The sequence below is a fragment of the Tiliqua scincoides genome, chromosome 6 (genome assembly GCF_035046505.1).
Source record: "Tiliqua scincoides isolate rTilSci1 chromosome 6, rTilSci1.hap2, whole genome shotgun sequence".
NCBI lineage: Eukaryota > Metazoa > Chordata > Lepidosauria > Squamata > Scincidae > Tiliqua > Tiliqua scincoides.
Window position 1 is genome coordinate 68,019,922 of NC_089826.1, and position 21,331 is coordinate 68,041,252.

Consider the following 21,331-nt stretch of genomic DNA (forward strand, 5'->3'; position numbering starts at 1 on the left):
CTGTTGATTGTGATGCCTTTTTGGTGTATTGATGGGGGGATGGGGAAAATCCAATGAACACCCTAGTACAGTGGTTCTCAAACTTTTTAGCACTGGGACCCAATTTTTAGAATTACAATCTGTCAGGACCCACCAAAAGTGATGTCATTAACCTAGAAGTGCTGTCATGGCCAGAAGTGACATCATCAGCCAGAAATTTTTTAACTCATTTCTGCCAGGCCCACAGGTGTGTACACATTTGGTCCCTGTTGGGTATATGCAACGTTGGGCAGAAATGGGTTTTAACAATTCTAGGCTGCAATCTTATCCACATTTACCCAGGAGTAAGCCCCACTGACTATTTATTTATTTATTGAATTTATATCCCGCCTTTCTATCCAATGAAGGGCACTGAAGACGGCTCACCATATTAAAAACATAAAATGTACACACACACATATATATATATATGTACACACACACACATATATATAAAAGACATTTAAAAACAATAAAACACAATAAAACCTGGATCCCAAATTAAAATATTCAAAAAGCACCACGCCCCCTGGTGTCAGCATAAAAGGCCTCCCTGTATAAAAAGGTCTGACTTTAAAATGGGAACTTTTAAAAAGGATATACACAGTATATCCTGTGGATATACACAGTAGCCTGCTAAAAATACAGGTGTGTCACATTTCCCCAAATGCAGTCACATACCATGGTAGCAACAAGTCTAATATATTAAAAATTAAATTTTGAAATGGGTGGAGAGGGACCCACTCGGGGCCCAACCCACCCAGGTGGAGAAACACTGCCCTAGTAACCACAGATGTTACCAGGGATATGTGGTGGGTGGTCCTTCGAAAAGTGCCACCGCTGTGTGAGGCACGCAAGCACACAAAACCCATTTAAATCTTTGTGTGATGCATGACCCGGTGCACACTGTTGGCTTTTGCCTCAGCGCTGCAGAGAAACCAGCGCACTGGGTTTTTCAAGCTGGCTCTCCCGCAGGTTCTTCTACCCCAAGTGGACCACATTCCCACGTGAAGCTCAGAAGCCCCTTTCCCGCGCCACCCGCTCCAGCCTCCCCCGGGAGGGCCATTCCCAGAAGAGAGTGTGGCCATGCGGGAGGTGGGGTTGGGGGGGAGTGTGTGAGCGCCCTGCACCGGCACCTTGCAGCCGAGTCGCTTCCTTCTTCCTCTGCTGCAAGGAGCGCTAGAGGCAAGCACCCAGCTGCCTCCCCCTCCTTCTCAGACTGCAAACAACTTCGCGGAAGGCGGGCGCAGAGAGAGGGCGAGGGGGGCGCCCGCTTGCGGACCTCGCGGAAGGGGATGGAGGCGGCGTAGGCGGCTGCCTCACTTGCGGACCCCTTTCGCCCCTGCCAGGGATCACAGCAGGGATTCCAGCGCCCCTCAGCTCTGCTCCCAGGTAAGCACAGGCTGGCTGCTTCCCTTTGTAACCTCTCCCTCCTTCGGCTACACTTGAAAAGGAACCTCGTGTAGCTGCTCTCTACATTGTTACTTCTAGGGTAGTGCTGCTTCTCAGGCAGACCTTCCTCCCCAGCTGTCTAAGGCTTCCATCCTAGCCACACTTTCTTGGGAGTAAGCCCCACGGACTGCAGTGCGTCTTGCTTCTGAGTAGGCATGCATAGGATTTGGCCCTAAGAGACCAATCCTATACAGCTCCACCCAGAAGTAAGTCCCATTTGGGACAATGGGGCTTACTCTCTCTGACTGCAGTGGGTCTTACTTCTGAGTAGACCTGCATAGAATTGGGCCCTAAGAGCCCAATCCTATGCAGGTCCACCCAGAAGTAAGTCCCATTTGAGTCTATGGGGCTTACTCCCAGGAAAGTGTGGATAGGATGGCAGCCTCAGCTCCTTTAACCCATTTCTGCCCAGCTCATGCATTTGATCCCTGTTGTGGGTATACAACGTTGGCAGAAATGGCCATGGATTGAACTTGTCACCTGCCAGGTGTGGCCCTTTGCCAAATGAGGTGAGATTTGGCTAACGGGGCAAAGAGACACTTTTTCAGTGGTACTCCATTTAGCAGGAGGAGAGAGAGACTGCAATCCTCTACACTAGTGTTTCTCAGACTGTGGGTTGGGACCCACTAGGTGGGTCTTGAGCCAATTTTAGGTGGGTCCACATTCATTTCAAAATTTAATTTTTAATATATTAGACTTGATGCTACCATGGTATGTGACATTTGGCGAAATGTGACAGATCTGTACTTTTAACAGGCTACTATGTATATGCTTTTAACAATGGTATGAAATGGGACTTATTCCTGGGTAAGTGTGGGTAGGATTGTAGCCTAGGGTTGTTAAACTGATGCCGACTTGGGTGCCCTTCCGGGAGAAAGGCGGAATACAAATCTAATAAATAAATAAATAAACAAACAAACAAACTCTTTCTGCTTGATGATGAAACTTCCCTCATAAGATCATTTCTGGTGGATCCTGACAGATTCTCTTTCTAAAAAGTGGGCCCGAGTGCTAAAAGTTTGCGAACCACTGCTCTACACACTTACCTGAGAGTAAGTCGCATTGAATTCAATGAGACTTACTTCTGAGTAGACATACCTAGTGCTGCCACTGTCCCTCTTCACAGTATCTTTTCTTGTGGCTGCTTGCCAGATGGTGTGCTTTTGCGTTTTTTTTAGATTGTGAGCCCTTTAGGGACAGGGAGCCATTCGTTTATTTGACTTTTTTTCTGTAAATTGCTTTGTGAACTTTTTTTGTTGAAAAGTGGTATATAAATATTCTTAAGCCATTTCTGCCTAACGTTGCATATATGTAACAGGGACCAAATGTATACAGTTGTGGGTCAAACAGAAATGGGTTGTTAATAATAATAATAATAACTTCCACCCCCAGTGGAAGTTCTTCTGACCACAGGAAGGAAAGTCAAGGTTATTCAAACATGCACATATTAATACATATGCACCTGTTTTCACACCAGGGATATGTGGATGTTCCCCTGTCTATAACACACTGCTGAATGTTCTTCACCACCACCTGCAGTGTATTAAATTTAAAAATTATATGCCTGTCCTGCACTGGTTTCTGAAGCAGGGTGTGTTGTGTGTTACACAGCATTTTTCTGGAGGGGAGAGGGAGCTTAGTAATGTGTAACAGAACTCTCACAATGGATCTGGTTGTGTTTGTTATTGAATGTCTGCAACATAAAAATTCAACAACATTTGGGTTTCTTAGCAGGCTATTTGGATGCAAAATAGCATACTGACAGCTTGTGACCATGTGAAAACACTTGAGTGCACGATGATTCTCTTATGCTGCTGGTTCCACAGATTAAGCCTAGCATGTTCTGTTATTGCAGACATTGTTTTCTCCACATCTGTTGGTATCAAAATTAGAGGTCTGGGCAGCAGGAACCAGACATGGTCTATGGACCTTTGTAGTTGATAACTTAAGGGCTGCTTCTTGTTTTCTGTCACAGTATTCCCTGTGACACAGGCTGTTGCATTCCTGTTTTACAAATTTAAAGAAATACTGTAGTAACACCCAGGGAGACTGAATAGCAGCACTGAGATTGGAATCTAGGTCTAAGGGTGGCCAGCCTCAGGAAAGAACAAGATGCTTGTGCCTTTAACAGAGGAAAAACATAAAGAGTTTCTTGGTGTTTACTCTCCTCATAACAATGCATTTAGAAAAGTTGCATGGCTGGTATCTTCATTTAATGACATTCTTAAAGAACAGGAACTTAATTGAAGTGGTACTGAATCTGGAACTCAACTACTGGAGCAAAATTCAGCACCATAGCCCATGTACCATACTGAAAGCGTAGCATCTTGGTATGAACAGACTGCAGGTGAAATTGACCATTGCCTTGTGACTTTATTATTATTATTATACTTTATTTTTACCCCGCCTTTCTCCTCGAAAGGACAAGGCAGCTTACAAACAAGGTTAAAACAAGTTAAAAACATAATTTAAAAGCAGATAAAAGCATAACATATCATAACAACATGCTCACTTAATGGTGAGCATTGGCCATGAAAACATTTTTAGTCAAAGCTTTGGTGAAGTTGGCACCATTGCTTATTCCTCCCCTGCTGTAAATGAGCTAAGTACGTGTAACGGAAACAATTGCTTATGCTTTCCCTGTACCTCCTTCCCACTATTGTCCTCTTGTGGCAATAGCTAAACTGTAAGCCCCTCATGGCAATAACTAGATTTTAAGCCCCTGAAGGTAAATAGAGTCCTAACATAGTTCCTATGTTAGATAGAAGCTGTTTTACTCTGTGTAAAATGCCATGCACATTGATGGTGCTATATAAATAAATTGTATTTATTTTTCACATTTTTATACTGCCCTTCCTCCAGCAAGCTCAGGGTGGTGTATATGGTCCCTCTTCTCCTTTTGTCCTTACCACAACCCAGTGAGGTAAGTGAAGCTGAGAGATGGTGGCTGGCCCAAGGTCAGCCATGAAGCTTAATGGTTGGGCAGGGATTTTAACCTGTATCGTCCAGGTCTAAGTCCAATTCCTGAACCACTACATCATTCTGGCTCTTGGATAAAATTCCATATGTGTATTGAACCATAGCAAGCACAGCAAACTGCTTTTAACTACAGCAGTTTCCACTGCTAATGAGTCAAACCACTGTTCAGTTTAAAACTCAGTTTGTCTTCTTACAGTCCAATCCTATGCATGTCTACTCAGAAGTAAGTCCCATTAGAGTTAATGGGGCTTACTCCCAGGAAAGTGTGGATAGGATTGGGCTGTTAGCTGTTTGCACAATTCTTCCTCAAGTTTATATTGCTTCTTTGAATTAGTGTTAGAAATAACAATCTGGCACTTAAGAGACTAGTTAAGTTAATTTATATAGCATCAGTAAACCAATTTAACCTGCTAAGTTGTCATAGAACTTCACATTAATTATTGACTGAAATACTAGGACCCACTTTTTAGAATGATCATTTGTTGGGACCCACCAGAAGTAAAGTCATTAACCTGGAAGTGATGTTATGGCTAGAAGTGACATCATTAAGCAGGAAAATTTTTAACACCCCCATTTGACAAAATCTAAGTAAGTAAAAAGTTTTCTGTAAATTTAAGTTCAAAAATTTATTTAAAATAAAGAACCCTCCCAGGCAATTGCTGATCTGTTTAAAAAAAAATTCCTGAAACATCTCAAAGGCTACAATCCTATCCCCACTTAGTAAGCCCCATGTGAGATTTGGCTGGTGGCTTTCCTGCCAGTTGAAAGTGCTCCTTTACGGATTTGCTGTAATTTTTCAGTGCTGCTGTAGGATTGTATCATTACATTTAACTCCTCTATGCCTGTTTATTTTATGATTGTTATTTTGTCACTGCTATTATTTTTTTGGTTTATATTGTTTTAATCTGCTCGTTGTGAGCTGCCCTGAGTCTCATGGGAAAGGTGGAGTATAAATTTATAAATAAAGGCTTTAAGTATCTTCAGTTGCAGTTCTCACTGATCTTGTTGTTTATGTAGTTTATGCCTCAGGGTTAGCACACATGCTCTTGCATGTACAAAGAGGTATTTCTAAATTATTTTACATAGGGGGCTATCACCATGTTGGTGAAGCATTTGTATCTATACCAGTGTTTCCTAATATACTGTTCACCGCATACAACTTTCCAAATGTTGGCCTATCGTGTGTACCACTGACATCATCGCCAGTTACTTCTGGGTTGGGACACCTGCAAGATTGGGGCGCAATGCACCAAACACCGGAAGGAGGCTCAGGGCAGGTGGGACGGCTTTGTCATGTGTGTGAAATCGGCTCACTGGAGTTCTGCCCACCAAACCATGCATGCCACCAGCATCACCTAATGTTCAACCGGTGGTATGTGTACAACTGGTTGAAAAATGCTGATCTATACCAAACAGTTACATAGAGAAAACCACTAGATCCATGTGGTGGACTGCTTGCATCTGAGTGGCTTGCTTGTCATATGATAATTGTTTTATGGATTTATTTATAGAGTAGTTTCTGGGTTGTTCCTGTAATACCAGTAGGGCCACACAGTTAGAAATGACTTTTTGTGGAGGATTTAGAAAATGTTCTCGTTGCAAATACTATCCTTTGAGGATAGTATTTTTCCAGTAATTAACCAAGTGCACTGATTTGCTGGGAAACTGCATATATTCTCTTAACCATGCACACCTGCAGTGTTTTAAGTGCTGTGTGGAATATAGTTGTAATAGACACCTGCTGGCTGTTTCTCATGAGCTAATTAGTAACCAGTGCTCAACCTCCTCTTGGCAAGCCCAATACCATTTTAAGAAGTAATTTTTTATAATTTTTTATTATACAGTATAATTTTATCTTAAAAGGCTTTTGCTCCTACTGCACTCCCTTTGCAGTGGGGGAGTGTTCATCTCTAGTGTTTAATAGTTACTAAAATGTGGTGCAAGATAACCCCCTTTCTCTGGAAGCAGCTCTGCAATTTCCTCATCTCTCTTCCATCCCCTGTTTTATTTTCAGTCTTGTAGAATCACTCATCCATTTGCACTCAGAAGTTTGCAGTGCAGATTAGGTGATTTCCCTCTCCCCACGTCACTGCAAATAGCATAAAGATAAGAAAGACACATGCTTTGTATGGAGAAAATCCCAGCTTCAAAACCTGAAATCTCCAGGTACTGCAGAAAGAGTCTCCTATATGGAAATCCGAGAGAGTCATTACAAGCCAATGTCAACAACAGTTAGCTAAATGAACCTGTGGTTTGACTGTAGAAGACAGTTGTTGACACTCCTAAAGAGAGACTCACTTATTGAGTTTAAGCTCCAGGTTTACTGCATTTTTCCCAAGGCTGTTTCCAGTTTGTATAAAAATATGTCATAATACTCGTATATAAACTGACTAAACACTAATGGATTGGAAAGGTGCTTATAACTTGCTGGAACAGCACATGACTGAAATGGAGGAGGACCCAAGGTTAACCACTGGAATCTCCAGGCAAGGTTGAGAGAGATCCCTGTCTGAAACTCAGGAAGGTTGCTGCCAGTCACTAGACAATACTGAGCGAGTTAGACCAGAGGTCTGAGTTGGTCTAAGGCAGCTTCCTATGATTCTATAAAATAATTCAAAGTAAAATTAACTCTGATCTTCAGCAGTCATGACATTTTATTTTATCTTTAATATCTTATTTATCTTAAATAGGAGATAGAAATTTCAACAAGTTAAACATCTAGAAAGGCTCATGATCATATAACACTGGCCCATGAAGCTGGCTCCTTCAGCACCAATATGCTGTAGCACTTTCATCCTGGGTTGATTGACAGCCATTGTAGCGCTTGCTAGAACAGTGTGTTCTGACTAGGGTGGGGTCAGTCAGCTCAAACACCCTTCATTGTTGTCCCCTATAGCACTGTTTCAGATAGCACTTGGCTTTGCAGGAATGGATCCTGGGTGTTAAGGGAGGTATTACTGTGTTGCTGGTTTTATGGAGATGATTAATACAATGCACTAAATGACTAAGTGCCCAGTCCAAATGGGCCATAGAGCTGGCGCTGGGTGTTGTAAACGTCCTGTAAAGCATGTTTGCAGCACCTTCCAAGTAGGGAGTGTTGGCGCTGGGTCCAGCACTGGACAGCTGCCACTCAGAGCAACGTAAGAGCTCTGGGGGGCGGTAAGGACTTTTGGGGCGGGGGGAGGTGTTCTGAGGAGGGGCTGGGGGAGAAACCGGCTCGGGATGTGGGGCAGGGACAGTGGAAGGCTCTGCCACCATATCCTATCTTCCTTCCTGACCTGAACAGTTCAACATGGGACTCCTCGGCTCTGCAGAGCCACGGAGACTCATTGCCACCAATTACTGTTTACCCAGGGTAAGTAAGCAAATGCTCCCTTCTCCTGAGGGGACAACTAGCAGTGTCCCGGTACCCACAGGATCCAGTGGTCACCATTTTGGTGCTGCTGGAACCGTGGGCACTGGGAACCATAGGATTGGGCTGCCTGCCTGCAATTCTATATACTTTTACCTGGGAGTAACCTCCCTTGAACTTAATGGAACTTCTGAGTAGATACAAGATTGCTCTGTAAAAGTATACACACCCTGGCTAGCAAAGTTGAGAGGTCTTAATGCATACATTCTCATGGTCTAGTGTTGTGTTTTTCGTAATAGTTTAAGCCTTCAAAATAGCATTTTTGTTGAACACGTATCCTAAATTAGCTATTTGTGACAATAAACACATCCGCTTCTTTCATATGTTGCTGCCATTGTTCTTAAAATGCTGTGAAGTTACATGTTTATAGTCTATTCTAAAATTAAAGGCAAATGTACTCAGCTGTAATAGAGGTCGGCAGCAAAAAATATTTTGACTGCTATTTATTTCCAGCTGATGCATGAACTTTAGTTGTCCTCTTTAACTTCTAGTCATGTGTACCTTTCCATTGCATGCATTCTGTTTCCAGAATGTGCTGGCCTTGTCAAACTCTTCTTCCTGGTTTCAGTTAGTTTTCCTCTCTCCTGTCACTGCTGTACATTCTTTTGCCTCATTTCCCTGATTCTTTTAGTCCTCTTTCCCTATGTCCTTTGGTTTATCTGACCTTACAGCTCTGCAACCTGATGGCAGCTAGATACCTGCCTTCATGCCCTGTCCCTCTGAGAATCACTTCCACAAGCTTCATCACTGCCTCCCTGCAAAAATGCCTTGACACACAGCAGTATAGATCCTATGGACATGTACTTCCATCTTTACCATTCCATTTTTCAGGAGAGAAGTTCTGTGTGTATGCAATGCTGGAATAAAGAGATGATTAAACTTGTTGTGTAGCTGCTTTTTCAAGTTGCCGTTATTTTGCATATTGTGGTTTTGCATTTCCTAGAGTTCAGACAAAGCCCTTAGCATACACAGGACAAAATGCAGCTACAGCAGTGTTTTGTGTGTTCATTTTAAGAGATAAGAGAATATAGAGCCATTGCAATATAATTTTCATGTGCACCCTCCGATAGCCAAACCGCTGATGGACTGTCTTGAATTATGCTGCCTCTCCTCCCCTCCACCACATGCTACTTCCTCCTCACAGTCACAGGGTCTGTTAGTGGTTTTCCCCCTTCTTTTCTGTGGTTTCTTCCCCGCCCCCTCTCTTTTTTTCCTGATTGTCTTGTCTCTTATCTTAGTCCTAGTTCAAGAGACTTGCTACTCTTGTCCATATAGACCACAGTTTGTCAGTGGCTTTATGGAACAGGGAAAGCACCATCACATGGGACTTATTTCCTTGATAGAGATCCTATTTCATGTAGGTTCCTTAAGTGGGCACAGAATTGCCTTTCCATGTGTGCAGCTCTCCTGACATGCTGGACTGGGGACCAATGCAGGCGAAAAAGGACAGGGAAAAAGGTGGGTCAGTGTGTGAGTGGATATTGCAATAGCGTGTGTGTGCATGCGTGAAATCTGCCCAGTGTAACTACTATCCATTCTAGTTGGCATTTCCTTCTTTTTTCATTCTGTCTTTCAATGAGAAGTTTCGCTTCAGCATTCTGGCCAAACTAGACACAACAGAATCTGTATACCCATGTCACTTGTGTATTAAATGTGCTACCATGCTTCCCTATGTCCAGTTGCTACAAGCATGTTTATTTTCCCCTGAACTCTGACTTATGAAAGCTGGGGGTAGAGAAAAGTAGTTGGAGGATTGGACTGAGTGGAAGTAAGGCACAGGACGAGGGAGGATTCTGTGTAAAAGCGGTGTATCAATGTTTGTACTACAATCCCAGAATTTGCAGTGGTGGCCAAGAACTGAGTATACTTATGTTTTTGCTGCCAGCTTTGCCCTGTCTAAATATGAAATAGGCTTCCTTCTCTTCCATTTACCCTTGATGAACTTTGCTAATGGCAAACTAAAGTATTTTTATGCAGTGTAAAACCTGGTCTATTTTGATGCATATGATTTGCATTTTTCCTTAGTTTAGAAATACCCAGCATGTCTTGAAACTGTCATTAATGCCCCATAAAGCGTGACCAGACTTTGTGGTTGGCTAGTCTGCTAAGTTTTTCTTAGGGCTGGATGATGTGAAGGTGCATGTGCTGGGCACAGCTGCTTCTGTAAAAAGCAAGACTAATGCTATTTCAGCCATTTTGGAGTAATATAGCACTCAATAAGCAGCCTATGTATTATTATTATTATTATTATTACTAACAGTATTTATATACTGCTTTTCAACGGAAAGTTCACAAAGCGGTTTACAGAGAAAATCAAACAAACAACTAATGGCTCCCTGTCCCAAAAGGGCTCACAATCTAATAGGATGCAAAAGAACACCAGCAGACAGCAACTAGAAAAGGCAGTGCTGGGGTGAGGAGGGCCAGTTACTCTCCCCCCACTAAATAAAAGAAGAGCACCCACTTAAAAAGTGCCTCTTACCCAGTTAGCAGGGGTACTGAAACCATTATGAAAACAAATCAAAAAGCCTTGTAAAATGGCTGCCATTAATTGTATCTATCAGCGCCACTGTTGTGGACATCATTTGGAAACAGAACTTGGACTGCTTAGTTTAATTCAAAGGAACTAATGATGCTGTTCTTATCAGAGGCCCTTGCCAAAGTGAATGTTTCTCTCCTTGTCTGCTAGACAGCCTGGTTTTCAGATCCTTCCTGATACACAGTAGATATCACTAGTTTCTGGTTTGTGTTGGCTCGTTTTGGAAGACCCAGCATGAAAGATCCTATTGACTGGCAGGCAGCTGCTAGAGCAGCAATTTTCAACCAGTGTGCCGCAGCACATTGGGGTATCGCAAATGCAGGTGTACCCTGGGCATTTGGGAGAGGATCATCTATTAGTGGGAGATATGAGGCCCCCACCAGCAGGGTGATGTGCCTTGTCAATCATCAAAAAACGATGGTGTGCCATGACAATGTTAGTGCCTTGTCAATGTGCCATGAGACTAAAAAAAGACTGAAAATCGTTGTGTTTAGAGTAATGCATTGTCAGTTATCGTATCTTAGATATTGATTGTGTGAATTTTGGAGGATATCGCAGGGAGATTATATCTGTGCTTGCAAAAGCTATATACAGAAATGTGAATCAGATTGTATGATGATACACTAATCACTCTGCTTCCCTAATCACATTGCAGTCAGTCAGTGACTTGTCAGATAATGCCTTCTGTTTTACAGTAAGTAGACTAGGAAGTAACTCTCATGTTATAAGAAATGCCTGTCTGCAAGTGAGCTTCCAAACTTACTGGGCTGGCAATGCCCTAATCCTGCTGGTCACCGAACCTGGAAGTAAGTGCTGACAGAGTGTGATGTTGATGACATCATCAGCATTTTCATCTGGACCCTAAAATCAGATAAGGGTGGGTGAATAGCCCCCAAAACCTTGCAAAACAATGCAGAGCAGAGCCCATTGTCTGTTCCATCACGAGCATGTTATCAAAGCAGCTCAGCTGGCATGCCTTCCGCAATGCCCCTGGGCACTTGTTGCTATGCCCCAGGGTGTCTTGACACCCAGGTTGGGAACCTTGGTTATGGGCATGATGCAGCCTGATTTAAGTCTATTAATTCCATTGGGAACGAACTAAAAGTGTTTAGCTGGATCATGCCCATTAATTTTAGTCCCAAGTATGCACAGCAGAGTCTTGGATGGCTGTGTCAGAAAAGTGTGAGATGGTGTCAAGAGTTGGCTGAGGATCTACTTGGCTATGCTTTCATGGTGTAGACACAAAATACAAAAAACAAAACTTAAACCTTTCTTAGTTAGGATTTAATTTCTCTTATCATTTTGTGTCACCTCACTTTGTTGGTTTTTATTCTTCCTTTCCTATTCAATGACATTTAAATAGTAGCTAGAATAAGACTACTGCTTAAGTCGACAAGAAAACTCTTGCACAGAAGCTATAGTCTAGATAAGATTTCTGAAAGTGAACTTGTACATATTCTGTGCTATAGTGGCAATTAAGCAGTGATCTAAATTGAGATATGGAATCAACCTAGAATGCTCAGGATTTCTTTTTAATTCTAATATATACCCTTGGTCCTTCAAGAACCACTGAAAACAAATGCTGAGCGGGGGGTGTTGCCGGGAACCATGGCTCAAAGAAGGAGAGCCTTTTTTATTCTTGGTGTGTATCCACATGGCACTTTGAAAGAAGCTGACTGCACAGTTAACTTCTGCAGTCTGTTCATGCAAAGGCGTAATTCATTTCTCTGCTTATCCACACAGTTGAAGGGGTTCGTTGTAGGATCAGCATGGGCTGGACGGTCAACTGGCTATCAGATTTCAGAAAGTGAGAAAAGATGTACCTGCCTTTTCCTGGGACACTTCCTATGAAAGTGGTGAACCAAGAGCAGACAAAGTTGTGTCCTTACATTGTTATTGTACACTTGATAATTGGCAGCTGAATATGTGACCTAACTCCATTGAATAAAACTGAATTGATACAAGATGACAAAGCTCAATTAATGGTGCTTGATCTGTGATGGATCATTCATACATGCAAGTTATTGTTTAGTGTTGCAGTCATCAAATAAAGAAAAGGCATGTATGACCTAGCCCTTAGCTTTGTGAATAATGGTTATATTTGGTAATTTTGGTTACCAAATGTGGGTACTATCTAAGAAGACAAAATACCTCCTGCTTTTGAGTTAGTATTCTAATGCAGTGGTTCTTAAACTATGGGTTGCAGCCCACCAGTGGGTCATGACTGGATTTTTGGTGGATCATGAAACTGACAAGCTGATAGCTGTCAAGGAATATATATTGAGCTGAAACAGGGGACACATATGCATGCTTACTCATGAGTAGGTGACCTTGCCTCAGTCCACTTCAAAGGCCAGGTGAAAGGGAACAAAAGGCCACCAGAATGGTCCTGACCTGATGAATGTGGATCTCAATAAACGCTCTTGAATATGCCCCCCCACTATAGTAAGAACGATAAAATCAGAGGCTTGAGTGGCTCGTAAAGTGAAATGCTTTTTTGAGCTTGTGAAGCTAGGTGGGTCCCAATAGACCAGTGGTTCTCACACATTTAGCACTGGGACCCACTTTTTAGAATGAGAATCTGTCAGGACGCATTGGAAGTGATGTCGTGACCGAAGGTGGCATCATCAAGCAGGAAAATTTTTCACAATCCTAGGCTGCAGTCCTACTCACACTAACCCAGGAGTAAGTCCCATTGACTATCATTGTTAAAAGCATATATATCTTAGCTTGTTAAAAGTACAGGTCTGTAACATTTCCCCAAATGCAGCCACATACCATGGTAGCATCAAGTCTAATATATTTTTTAAAAAACATTGAAATGAATGGGAACCCACCTGACATTGGCTCGTGACCTACCTAGTGGGTCCCGACCCACAGTTTTAGAAACGCTGTAATAGACTATGTTCTTAAAAAGTGGGTCTCAGTGCTAAAAAGTTTGGGAATCCTTGTTCTAGTGCTTTTCCTCATGGGCAGCATTCATGCTGTGGAAAAACCAAAAAAAGGACCATTAAGTATCCTTCCAAGATCTACATCTTTGCAGTTGGGATGGGATGATCCTGTTTTTTCTGAAATTTTCACAAGAAGTATTTTGAAAGAGTAGCCCTGAGGAAGCAGCAGATATTTATATGAACAGTGAGGCCAAAACAGCAGCCTGGCATCAGTATAACTGTCCAGGAGCAACATTGCTGTGCACCATCTCCCCAGGAGGGTCTGCTGTCTCCTGAATACTACTATTCTATTCTACTATTATGCTAGGGTCACTTAGACAACTGAGTAGTGAACTGCTACCAAACCAGTTGCTAAACCCACAGAGAGCACTGCAGCCAGTGGGTGGGCCACAGTTGGGTGCTTTGTCTACTTATGCCTCTCCTGAAACTGATTTCTTGCTTGCTGGCAGCAACAGGGACATCAGAAACGCAAGTTCTGGGCTGGAAAGGGGGCAGGCTGCACCTTCCCATAAGGTAGTGTTCAGTTAGTGCTGGTGATGAGACAGTAGCAGCAGTCTGGAAAGCTAAGGACTCAGTCTCCATCACCACTGGAGCTGACAATAACCCATGGAGATTGTCCTGTGGAGAGGAGGAGGAGTAAGCAGGTACAGCCCTTCCCCTCTCAAAACCAATTTGAGGCAAAGGAGAGGGCTCTTTAGGCCAAAGCAGCAGGACTTTTCCAAGGTGGATGGAGAGGGATGACCTGGAGAGGGATGACCCAGAGGCCTCACAAGTGGGTACCATATGTACAAGGACAGAGCCCCCCCCTAATCTGGGGAGCTCCGAAATAATTAGCACCTTATTGAATGTTTGGAAACTCTCCCTGATTGTGTTTATTTGTTGGCAAAAACAGAAAAAAACATATTAATTCCCTTCAATGGCTGTGTATCTTTTTGAACAAATAAAACCATGGGGAACATTTTTCAGTTTAATTTGGAAGACATGAACAAGCCATCCTTTCAGAACTTCTGTAGGCTTCAAATTTGCCTCTTTTCTTGTGTATAGTGTCTACTAGATTCTGCTGCCTTCCTCTGCAATTTAACTTCTCTGCTCGCCTGATTCTTCAGCACTGCTCACAACTCATTTTGATGAGATAGTAAGTAGGACTATTAAGGAATTTAGGGTTTGAAATAAAAGTTCTGAAGCAATTGGTTTCAGAAGACCCAATAAGGAACAGACAAAACTGTGTGTGGTGTTTTTGTTAAACACAAACAAAACTGTGTCAAGCTGGTCCAAGAGAAACTGTATTTTGTGACGCATAACATGTTGCATTTTTAATGTTTGCATAATTCTGGTTGCATAATTGTAGTTTTGTTCATCTTTGTGAGGGACAAGGTTTCAGTGCCAAGCATGACTCCTTGCCACTGAATAACTTAGAGTGCAATCCTAACCCCTTATGTCAGTGCTTTCTGGCACTGGCATAGCGGTGCCAATGGGACATGTGCTGCGTCCTGCAGTTGGGTGTCACTCACGGAGGCCTCCTCAAAGTAAGGGAATGTTTGTTCCCTTACCTCAGAGCTGCATTGCCCTTATGTCAGTGCTGGAAAGCTGGAAAGCGCCCATATTCTGCTAAATCTCTGCTTCTGAGGTTTTCGTGAATTCCCTACACACTCCCAAGCATATATTTCCAGCCATAAGAAACATAACCTTTATAAAAAGGGAAACTGAGATTCTCAGGAAGCTGCATATTGCATCTACTACATTTTTTGGTATTTTTCTGAGTTTCCACTAAATTGCATCAGACAGACCCAGGAAGAGCCAATACTCACACTTGTGACAGAAGCAGTTAGAGAATGGTGGATTGGACTGACTAGGTAAAAATATTAGGAGCCTGGCCTTGTCAGGTCAACAGAACAGTGCCTCCTGCTCCAAGGGTCTAACTCCGGATATTGTGCAGTGACTTTAGGGTGACTATTATTCACTTTAGACCTGGTCTAAGAAAAAACCACCCAGAACTTTGGCTGACACAGGTCAGGCTGACACAGGTCAAAAACTTTGAACTGTATAACTGTTACACAGCTTAGCTTTTATGTATTTTATCAAAATACAGATCAGCCCTTGGTATCCATGGGGGTTCTGTTCTTAGAAGCCCTTCAGATGCTAAAATCTGCAGATAATAGAATCTGTGGATTTCAGGCCCCAGAAAACTTCCAATGGCAACTGGAGCTGTGCCCATAGGCTGCATGCATCTGCATGTGGTCTCTATGCCTGCATGTGGTCTCAGAATGCCTGTTTTGAACAAAAACAAAAAGGACACTTCCAGTTTCTCTTGGAAACCAGAAGTGATGTTTATATGCCTTTAAAAGGCTTTCTGAGAGCCAGGGAAACCACTGAGGGCATAAAAGAATGCCTTTTAAAGAGAAACTGTAAGTTTTTGGTTTTTTTGCCTGAAATGGGCATTCTGAGGCCTGCAGAAGCTGTGGCTGGATGTGGGCCTCAGAATACTCTCTGAAGGCAACCAGTCACCTTCCGAGAGTCCAGGTGGCCCTCCCCAATCTGTTCCGGATCCACAGATTATGAAATCCATGGATAACGAGAATATCCTTGGATAACAATGGTCATTATCTGAATCAACGGATAGCAACCCTTGGATAGTGAGGGCTTGAAGATATAGATAGGACTGCTTCTATGCCTGAAAACACAGAAGGGTTTGTCCGTTTTAGACCTTTGCAACTTATGATCTACTGAACAAAATGCAATCTACCAGCCATGTAAAGGGCTGAATAAACCTAATTTTGTCACGTGATCTATAATTGTAATAAGAGGTTGTCAAGGTTTGTGCCCAGTCCCTTGGCTGGGAGTTGCTGAAGGATGCCCCTGGGTTTGACACAGGAGGCCTGTGTAAAGTTTGGCCCCAGCAGAGGCAGCAAAAGCCTGCTACAGGCAAGAAGTGCTGAGTCACTCAGCAGGTGCTAGTGAATTGCCTGCTGAGTGACTACAGACACAGGTGGAAATGGGTGGGGCTGATTAGCCAAAGCCTGCCCTGAAACAGGCACCCATAGGCCAGCCTTTGTATAAAGCCAAGGCAGGCACTGCAGGGGAGGGAGCTGTAGGATGGATGGCAGTGGAGCACTTTGTTGCTGTTCTCTAAACATTGTGGCAGTGAGTAGCTCTGGGTTCCCTGCGTGGGACCAACGCTGAATGCCTGTACTGAACTGCACTTTATCTGATGTAAATACATGTTTAGTGAAGGGCCCTGGTGTCTTGTGCTGTGTTTCTGTCCTCAAAGCACGCTTTCCAGCAAGGCTGCTGCACACACTCCCTGGGAACTGTACCAAGCCGTGAGACCTTGAGCAGTGGGAGTAAGCTGACTGCATTTACCAGATCCCAACAGAGGTAGTTGTCCAGCACACAGAACAGAGTCTGGCAGAACTTGCCAGGACCACATCACCCAGTCTTGCTTTTATAGTGGGCTGGAACAGGTCAGTTAGAAAATAAAATAAATTTTCTATGTAACTCTTAAAAATTTTCACTGTAGGAGGAGAAAATAGGAAAAATATCTATTTCCCCTATTTCTGTGAAAGAAATTTCACAGTAGGAGAAAAATATTTGCAGTGGTGTAGTGTCTGTCTGTCTTAGTTGGGCTCTTGGTGAGAGTAGTCCAGTCCAGCAGTTGCTGCATCCAGTGCGGTAGTAGGCAGATGGGGATGGAGAAGTAGAAGTGCTAGGAAATGCACATAATTGTAATGTCAGTAGACTTTGTGGGCTAGTTAGTATGTATTGGTGGGCTGTGGGGTAGCATTTCCAGAGGGGGCACACAGCGCTACATTTTGCAGGTGCCTCAATGCACCATGGAAGCAGCCTCTCCCCCTCACCATCAGAGCCATTCCAGGTGGCGAAAATAAAGCATTGCCACCCAGAATGGCTCCGAAGGTGAGGGGGAGGGACTGCTTGAACAGTGCATTGAGGCTCTTGCAACACATAATTCTGTGCCCCCCCCCCCGAATGCTACTGACCCTGTGGGTTGTAGTTTGGGAACCCTGGCCTAGAAGGCTGGAATATGTGACTGGTGGTTGTACTTGGTGGAACACCAAATGGTATAGACCTGATTTATGTGTGTCTCTTTCTAGGAAGGCAGGACTGATGAGAACTATGTGTTTCTTTTTCTCTATAGCAGATCTAAATTCAAACCCTTCAGATATTGGAGAAATGTTTTGTAGAAACTCTCTTATGAAGAGTCTGTCATAGGATGAAGCTAAGTGTTAGGGGGAGTTGTGTAACGCGTGGAGCCATTGGACTTGCATATTGTGACCAGTTAACTAGATGTTAGGGATAATTCAGCCTGTTAACTATTACCCTCTGGGAAATGATTCAAGAATTCAGAAAAGGTTGTCCATAAACCTTTATTGGCATTAAAAACAGTTAATAACAATAAAAGCAATAATAACAGAGCCAACACAGTGACTATATACCAGAGAGGAAATCACAGCGGGGAGGGAATAGGGGAAAAAAGGAAGGGGAATAAAGAAGAGATATAAAGTCAGGGAGGGAAACAGCGGAAACTTAGAAACAGCGAAAAGATAGTCTGCAACAGCATTAGTGATAACCACAGAGCTATCACTTAATAGGACAAATAGAGGATCAGTAGAAAGACCAGAAAAAGAAGATGGGGATCAGGTATGTGTCTCGAAGGGATTGATGGGCTGGACAACGAAGCAGTATGTGAACCACTGTGTCCTGTTCTAGAGAACAAAAAGGGCATAGTCTGCAGTCATGTAGGATCTTGGAGAGTCTGCCAGAGTGAACAGCTGAAGGAAAGATGTTAAGTCTCGCTAGCATAAACGCTCTCCTCTTAATAGGATCAGTCAACTTATTAAAATAATTAAAAGAACAACCAAGTGAGGGAAGAAGGCCAAAAAACTGAGGAGAACAAATTGGGTTAAGATTGGAAAAGAGTTGAATGGATTCAGATTCCCAAAGTTCGGATTTAATGATTGAATGGGCCCTATGGAGATTGATATCGGCGAGATATTTGGGGGACAAATCCAATTATAAAAGCTTGAGATGGTTAAGTTGGAACCACTTAGAGAGATATGAGTCCTTTAATAGGTCTTCCAAAAGGAACTCAGAGTGGGTGTTTAAATGTAAACGAAGCCAAAATTTAAATGTAAGGGACCACGCGATGGTGGAAGGGAGGTGGATCCCTAATTCAAGCATGAGAGTGAATAATCTAATTAAATTGGGGACCCCCAGAATTCACCTAAGGAAAGAGGCTGCAACTTTATCCAAATTGTGGTTCGCGGCCTCTATCCAGATAGGGACACCATACAATAGTTGGGAAAGAATTTTGGTTTTGAATATATGGAGAGCAGCGGGGATGTACTGGTTGCCACTAAAATAATGATAGCGGGCAATTGCGTTTAAGTGTAGTGATGATAGAGAGATAACAGATTTCCTATGAGGGAGACAGCTGCAATGAAAATGAAAAGTAATCTCCAGATATTTGAAGGTTTGAACTTGCTGAAAGGAAAGGTTACCTATCTTCCAGGGGGATGGGGCCCAGGATTTAGTGAAGATGAGGCCAGAATGTTTCTCCCTATGTACTCCCTTTCAGTATGCATGGAGGTTTGTTTTTTTTTAAACGGGGAAGGGGGGGCAGATCACTTGCATGGTGATGAACTCCAGTTCCAAGAATACTACATGAAGCTCTGTTTTCCTTGAACATCTTAATATGTTTATAATACAGCTTATTGCTGAAGAAATCATACTCAACACATAATGTATTGATGTACTTTCTCATGGTTAAACAACCAATGATTTTAGTACTGTTTTATTACTGTATATCCAAATTACTTTAAAAACAAAAACAGGGATGGCTCATTACACAGAAGGATGCCTTGGAATGCACTTTTGAATCTGAAGTTCGGTAACTTATTCTTCCTTAGCAATCCAGTTGCCTCAAAGGTAACTGTGGCCTACGCTAGAGTGATCATGCGAGATTGGCAAATGGCTAAGCATGCATTCCTCATGTTAAAAGAGGCATTTAAAACATTAAAAGTCCTAGGTTTTCAAAGCCATGACTGTAACCACTTTAAATAGCTTGGACTACAATCCAACACATTTGATTTTAATGAGCTTAAACATACTGAACTTCGTTGGATTGTAATTGTGGATTTTTTATACAAAAATTTACAGCGCGTATCTGAAAATGCTTATTTGTAATTTCTTCATTCTTAAAATAACACATGCAAGGCAAGGAGAGCTTCAGAGTGTTCAGACTTCTTCTTTCTGGTATCCCATAATGCTTTAGAAAATTTTCTTTTTAGTACATTTTTTCCAGACTCCATTTTATATGACATACTTTGCTAAGTATAATTTTGCTAGAAATATTTTTAAAGGAAATATATTTTATACAGACTGGTAGTAGAGATAGTATATGGCACCAAGAGCATATTAAAGCACCATTTCCCAAAGTTGCTTCCAGTCACTTCCTCAGGGTATTCTAGGGCCTGAAGAGGCCGTTGGAATGTGTCACTAGCCTGGCATGACCCAGAAGCAGCTTCTAGGCATTCCTGCACTACAAGGAGCATCGTGTCATGGCCCACTGTGGACGATGAGGTGGAGTGGGACTAAAAAATTTGGGAAGGAGGGGGGAAACCCTGCAGCAACCAGGAGGTTTAGGACCCAATCCTTTGCAAGTCTACTCAGAAATCTAAGTCTCATTGTGATCAGTGGGGCTTCTTCCCAGGTAACTGTGGAGGCTACTAGTGAATGGACTGCACATTCATTCATTCATTGCAACCTCAGACCATCTCATTTGGCCGATTGATTATCTGAGATGGACAAGAGACCCTGCTGCCCTGGTGTCCTGGCTGCTCCACCCTTCCAACAAGTCTTTCTCATGTCACTTTGAATGTGGCTTGTGGATTGCCCAGGAGGTCTTCTTGGTTGCTGTGGAAGCAGCAAAAAAAAGAAGTAAGCAAGCACACAGCAGAATTCCAAACTCGAGTCAATGAGTCCAAGCTTATTTCTAACAAAAATCACTGGTCAGTTCCAGGTTCAAAAAACACATCAGTATGTGTGTGTGTCCTGCATGAGTATGTGTCTTGATTTCTTCCAGGGAATACCAGAATTTGAAAAGAATTGTGAAGTGCTAAGGATTCTCCACTAGAATTGAGACACAGGCTCTTTGTTAAAAAATACATTTCCTAAGGTTCAACAATTTGACACCAGAACATTTTAACGGTTAAACCAGTTCATGTTTTCAGTGTAAACACACCCCATACTTACCTCCAGGAAGGAGATGTTTTGAATGTAGACACTATTGTTTTGGGCAGCATTAAAAAGTTTTGTATAAGCATGTTAAGAAGAAAGATATATTGTCTTCTGTGTGATTAATCTTAGAACAAAGATATTTCTGTTTGTCTGTGTTCTTATGCTACTGAAAGACAATTTTTTTTTCAGAATCAAATATATTCCTGAATCATGCTAGAAGGTATCTTGATCACTATTTTCTGAGTTGCACAATGAACATATTTCTGTATCATAATGACTGCAGATGCCTCTAACTAGTTAGTTAGTTGGCAACCTTCAGTCTCGAAAGACTATGGTATCGTGCTCTGAATGGTGGTTCTGGCACAGCATCTAGTGTGGCTGAAAAGGCCGATCCGGGAGTGACAATCCCTTCCATACTGGGAGCAAGTGCAGTCTGTCCCTGGTGTGTCTCCCTGGCTATGGGCCTTCCTTCTTTGCCTCAGTCTGTTGGTCAAGTGTCTCTTCAAACTGGAAGAGGCCATGCTGCACAGCCTGCCTCCAAGCGGGCCGCTCAGAGGCCAGGGTTTCCCATGTGTTGAGGTCCATTCCTAAGGGCTTCAGATCTCTCTTGCAGATGTCCTTGTATCGCAGCTGTGGTCTACCTGTAGGTCTACCTGTAACTAACCTCTAACTAAAGATTTTAACCTCTAACTAATAGTTTACCTCTAACTAAAGATTGTATAAAGC

The 21,331-nt window shown here is 42.7% G+C and overlaps 1 protein-coding gene across 1 annotated transcript in view; it reads left to right on the forward strand.

The window, feature by feature from the left end:
• Window positions 1–1,336: 1,336 nt before the first annotated feature.
• Window positions 1,337–21,331, forward strand: part of TEC (tec protein tyrosine kinase) — a 71,842-nt gene continuing 51,847 nt past the window's right edge. The window contains exon 1 of the mRNA XM_066631647.1: window positions 1,337–1,410. The gene's annotated coding sequence lies outside the window, so the exon portion shown is untranslated. The remainder of the gene's footprint in view (window positions 1,411–21,331) is intronic.